The sequence below is a fragment of the Capricornis sumatraensis genome, chromosome X (genome assembly GCF_032405125.1).
Source record: "Capricornis sumatraensis isolate serow.1 chromosome X, serow.2, whole genome shotgun sequence".
Classification (NCBI taxonomy): domain Eukaryota; kingdom Metazoa; phylum Chordata; class Mammalia; order Artiodactyla; family Bovidae; genus Capricornis; species Capricornis sumatraensis.
This window is the reverse complement of record NC_091092.1, coordinates 32,349,411-32,354,997: the sequence shown is the minus strand read 5'-3', so window position 1 is coordinate 32,354,997 and position 5,587 is coordinate 32,349,411. Positions and strand designations below refer to the sequence as shown.

Below are 5,587 nucleotides of genomic sequence, written 5' to 3'. Positions count from 1 at the left end.
ATATATTATTTAAGTTATCTATATAATTAAAGTATGAATTTATACTTATATATTAAATAATTTTGACATATATATAATTATTAATGGATATCATTTTTGTAACTGATAAAGTCATCAGGATAGCTGTGGGAGCCTGCAAAACCCCTATGCTGGCCTTTATGTGCAGGTAGAGGACAAGGTGCTATCTTCTAAAGAAATGACTGATCTACCAGGAAGGGTTTAATGCTCTTGTTATGGCAGTTGACAGCTCAAAGAAGAGCCATCCTTATTCTGGTATACAGAAGAGTGACCGTGTGCCTGTTCTCTGCCAAGCACTAAAATATCCACTTATTTGAGGTTAGAGCTGACTTTTAGGAAATAGGCTACTGGAAGAAGACCTGAAGAATGGCAGAATTGCTTGGTAGTGACCTATAATACACCTAGTCCTTCATTGGTAAGTATGAATAGAAAACCAAGCATCAGCAGATATTTGAGAAAAAACTTTATTTGAGGATCATAAAAAGAAGCACAGCTAACTCTGGAAGAACCAGGGATTTGGAAGAAAATAGATTTTAAAAATTGTAGTAATTAATATCCTTGAGAGAATCAGAAAGTTCCCACACTTAGAAAATAAGAGTAGATGACTATCAGAAGAGTAATCAGAAACCAAAGTAAAATTTAAATTTGATTAAAATTAGAGTCAGCAGAATAAATTCAAATCAAATATAAAATAAATTGCAAAACTATGGGATATCACAAGGGTGATGTAAGTTTTACTGGCAAACAGACTCACATGACAGAGCCATTGGTAAATGAATACCTAGTAAAATTAGATTAGTTCAAAATTTAAGGAAGAGAAAAATTTATAAATATAATTATATGGAAGGTGTTTCACATTAAAATAATTTAAATATCAAAATATTAGGGAAATTCTTTTGGAAAATTAATGAAGTTTTCCAATATTTTTACAAAAATGACCTTTATTTTCATGCTGTGAAATTTAAATGCAAAAAGAAGAATACAGTAGAATATTATCTTAAAATTTCATTGGGAAAATTCTTCCCCAGAACCCCCTAAAAATTGATACTTCTTTCATTCATTGTTTATTTTAAAAAATTAGTGCAAAGTTTTAATTAAAATATAAATGTTATTAAATGTAAGATTAAACAAATGTTAATTTTATTTGTATCCAGGCAAGTTCTCAATAAAACTTTTATTTTCCACTATTTTCATGAGTATGAAATTTTAGTTCTGGTTTTCAGCATTTTCACTTTAAGTAGGATTTTTTTAAAAACATGGATAAGGAGGTCTTAGAATAGCATAATTTAAGAAGCTGTATGATCTTAGTCATAAGGAAAATAAGGCATACATTTCTTATGTCAACAACCAAAAAGGAAAAAGAAAAAAAAAATCCTGACCTGTTATGTTAGGAAAAACAAGCTCTATAAGGTTGTAATGATCCAAATACGAAGCAAACTAAAATATGGCATAATTGTGAACATTAAATGGAGCATAAAATAGAAGAATGTATTTGACTTTGATGCTTGAAGCATCTTCCTTTAAGAAGGTATATGATTTTTCTGTAGATCCAGTCATGCTCCTTGGCTTTACAGTGAAAAATATTCACATAATTACAATATTGAAAAGTACAGCATACATATTTACATAATTTAAACAAAAAAACCTATAAATTTGGAAAGTTTAGTTGTATTTCAAGTGCAAGTTTATGTCATAAATCATGTCAATGTGAAAAGATAAGGTCATGGTAATTCAAGTTAGGATGTAAGAGGAGAGAAAAGATTGTACTTTCTCTTTGAATTAGTGGAACCATCAATGGCTGTAATTTAAAATCAATAAATTAAGAAATTGGATTTTGTAAAAATAATCAACAGAAGATTATAAAAACAAAATCTATTTAACAGTTATTGGGAACATTAGAGAAAAAGTTTCTAATAATTGAGCTCAATTCACTGTATTTAAATACACACTTTTAAATTTTAATTTAAACAATAAGAATATAAGTATATTATTTAGAGTTCTTGAATTAATCCCCAGAAAAATGAAACAAATTACTCCTAAGTAGTGGGACAGGTTACGTCGGAATGGAGTGGATTTTTAAAAATTTTTTATTTAATGCTCTTCTGTAGTTTTGAAATTTTATTTCCATGTGCATATAAAATACTCTCTTCCACTCCCTCTAATTCCTTCCTCCTAAAGCAACCAATGGTAACCTTTGCTGCTGCTGCTGCTGCTAAGTCGCTTCAGTCATGTCTGACTCTGTGCGACCCCATAAGCAACAGCCCACCAGGCTTCCCCGTCCCTGGGATTCTCCAGGCAAGAACACTGGAGTGGGTTGCCATTTCCTTCTCCAATGCATGAAAGTGAAAAGTGAAATGGAAGTCGCTCAGTCATGTCCAACTCTTCGCGACCCCATGGACTGCAGCCTACTAGGCTCCTCCGTCCATGGGATTTTCCAGGCAAAAGTACTGGAGTGGGTTGCCATTGCCTTCTCCAATGGTAACCCTTACATCTGCTAATTTTCTCTATTCTCTCTTTCTCTTTCACACACACACATACATACACACATGCATGCGTACCTACATACATATTAGTGCCTTTTGTCTTCCTGTAGGAGAAATTTTCAAAAGAGTGATTGTTAGGCCAAGTAATATGCCTGTATTTATTTTAATAGATTTTGCACTATTTTTGTTGTTGTTCAATCCATCAGTTGTATCCGACTTTTTGTGACCCCGTGGACTGCAGCACCCCAGGCCTCCCTGTCCATCACCAATTCCTGGAGTTTACTCAAACTCATGTCCATTGAACAGGTGATGCCATCCAACCATCTCATCCTCTGTCTTCCCCTTCTCCTGCATTCAATCTTTCCCAGAATCAGGATCTTTTCCAGTGAGTCAGTTCTTCACATCAGGTGGCCAAAGTTTTGGAGATTCATCTTCAGCATCAGTCCTTCCAAAGAATATTCATGGTTGATTTTCTTTAGGATTGACTGGTTTGATCTCCTTGCAGTCCAAGGGACTCTCAAGAGTCTTCTCCAACACCACAGTTCAAAAGCATCAATAATTTGGTGCTCAGCTTTCTTTATGGTCCAACTCACATCCATTCATGACTACTGGAAAAACCATAGCTTTTACTAGACAGACTTTGTTAGTAAAGTAATGTCTCTGCTTTTTAATACATTGCCCATGTTTGTCATCACTTTTCTCCCAAGGAGCAAGCATGTTTTAATTTGATGGCCACAGTCACCATCCACAGTAATTTTGGAGCCCAGGAAAATACAGTTTTTCACTCTTTCATTGTTTCCCCATCTGTATGCCATGAAGTGATGGGACAGGATGCCTTGATCTTAGTTTTTTGAATGTTGAGTTTTAAGCCAGATTGTTCACTCTCCTCTTTCACCTTCATCAAGAGGCTCTTTAGTTCCTCTTCACTTTCTGCCAGAAGGGTGGTGTCATCTGAATATCTGAGGTTATTGATATTTCTCCCAGCAATCTTGATGCCAACTTGTGCTTCATCCATTCCAGCATTTCTCATGATGTACTCTGTATATAAGTTAAATAAACAGGGTGACAATATATAGCCTTGACATACTCCTTTCCCAATTTTGAACCAGTATGTTGTTCCATGTTCTGTTCTTTTTTTTTTGTATGTTACATTGTTTATTCAATATAGAAAAAATATGAATACACTCACAGTATTCTCTTAATTTGGTAGTTCCACATGGTCAAATATTGACTGTTACTGTATTGGGTCTTCTACCCAATTAAAAAAGAGGAAGAAAGGACCTGGCAAACAGTTGTCATATTAATAACAGCAATACCTTTCTCTTGCTCTTAAAAGACAAATTTTGAAAAGACTTCTGATTAAACTACTGTTTACTGGCTCAGGAAAATATTTTAAAAGACAGAAATTAATTCATTCTTTCCCCCAGGAAGAATTTTAAGGTAAACATCTTAAAACACCCGGTTATCCAGGAGAAAATTTATATTCTTTACAAAGGGATCAGTCAGTGCTGAAAAAAAATCAAGTGGCAGACCCCCCTGAACAACGGTTCTCTATAGTACTACGCCCACCTCACCCCCAGCCAAAAAGGAAAAGCCAATAAAATAAAAATGGACTTTATAGTAACATAATTATGCTGGAGAAAAGGAAAAACTCACACAAGTATCAGGTTTCTTTTAAAACTCCATTTCGCAAATAAAATCAGTGATTATTTCTTTTGGACATAATACTTCCATTAAGTGGGTCAAACTCACAAATCAATGCTACAAAATACAGTATTTTCCATCACTTTTAGTTATAATATACACTATGTACATAAAGTTACCTATCTTAAACTAAATACAAATGAACAATAGCACATTAAAAACCAGAATCGGGACTTATAAATAGTGCAGAAAATGCAAACGCCAAAAATACAATGCCTCCTATGATTGTCACAGTTCTGACGGAGATTTTCTGTGCTATCATTCTTCCTCCAGTGACGGCCAGTCCAGTGCAGACGCAGTGTCCCACTGTTCCCCCCACTGCTACACCATAGGGACCCTCTCTAGCTGCCAAAACAATTGTAGTCAGTTGAGAGCGATCACCCCATTCTGCTAAGAATGTTAATGTAAGAGCCTGAACAAAGATGGGTGAAATAAAATGCAGCCACTTTTTCTGAGGTATTGCTGTGCTTGTACCAGTTTCAACATCTCCTGGTCCGTTTAAGAGTTTGGTTCGTTGAAATTCTTCATCTTTTTTCTTTAATTCTGCTTGAACTTCTTCTAGTTCCTCTTGACCTTCGTCTGGACTCATCTTTAAGCCTTCCCGAAGCATTCTAATGCCAAAAATCGCAAATAATGCAGTTGAAACATAGCATGTATACACCCTGGGGATGACAGTGGTGGCATAACCAAACAAAACTGATAAACACGTCATTAGGCCCAAGGCAAGCATAGCACCAGCCAATACTGTCAAACGGTTATAGCGCATTGCCATGATGGCTGCTATAAAAAATGTCTTATCACCCAGTTCAGATACAATGATAACTGATATGGCAGCCACAAATGCATGGATAAATCCCAAATTAGTTTGGGTAGCTGGATCTTCTTTATTGGTATGAACTGGAGCAGCTGGTGTAAATCCTCGACCGGGGCCGGCTCGGGGCCCTGCACAGCCGCAGACTGCGGCTGCAGCTGCTGGGCAGGCGCCGGCGGTTCCTTGTTCCGGTGGCTGAGGGCTTCGTCGGGTATGGCCCGGACCCCGGCCGGGGCCCACAGCAGAGGAACCAGCAGGAGCAGAAACAGCCCGGGCGCAGATGCGCGGCCGCTACCCAGGCCGCCGCCGCCATCCCGCCCGCCGAGACGGCCGCGGACCGGCGTCTCAGCCATGTTCTGTTCTAACTGTTCCTTCGTGACCTGCATACAAGTTTCTCAGGAGGCAGGTAAGGTGGTCTGATAGTCCCATCTCTTTAAGGATTTTCCACAGTTTGTTGTGAACCACACAAAGGCTTTAGTGTAGTCAATGAAGTAGATGTTTTTTTTCTGCAATACTCTTGCTTTTTTTTTATGATCCAACCAATTTTGGCACTTTGATTTATGGTTTTCTG

At 37.0% G+C, this 5,587-nt stretch overlaps 1 pseudogene; it reads right to left on the bottom strand.

Annotated features, from left to right (window-relative positions):
* Nucleotides 1–4,243: 4,243 nt before the first annotated feature.
* Nucleotides 4,244–5,369, bottom strand: LOC138071624 (putative divalent cation/proton antiporter TMEM165 pseudogene; annotated as a pseudogene).
* Between the last annotated feature and the right edge of the window lie 218 nt (nt 5,370–5,587).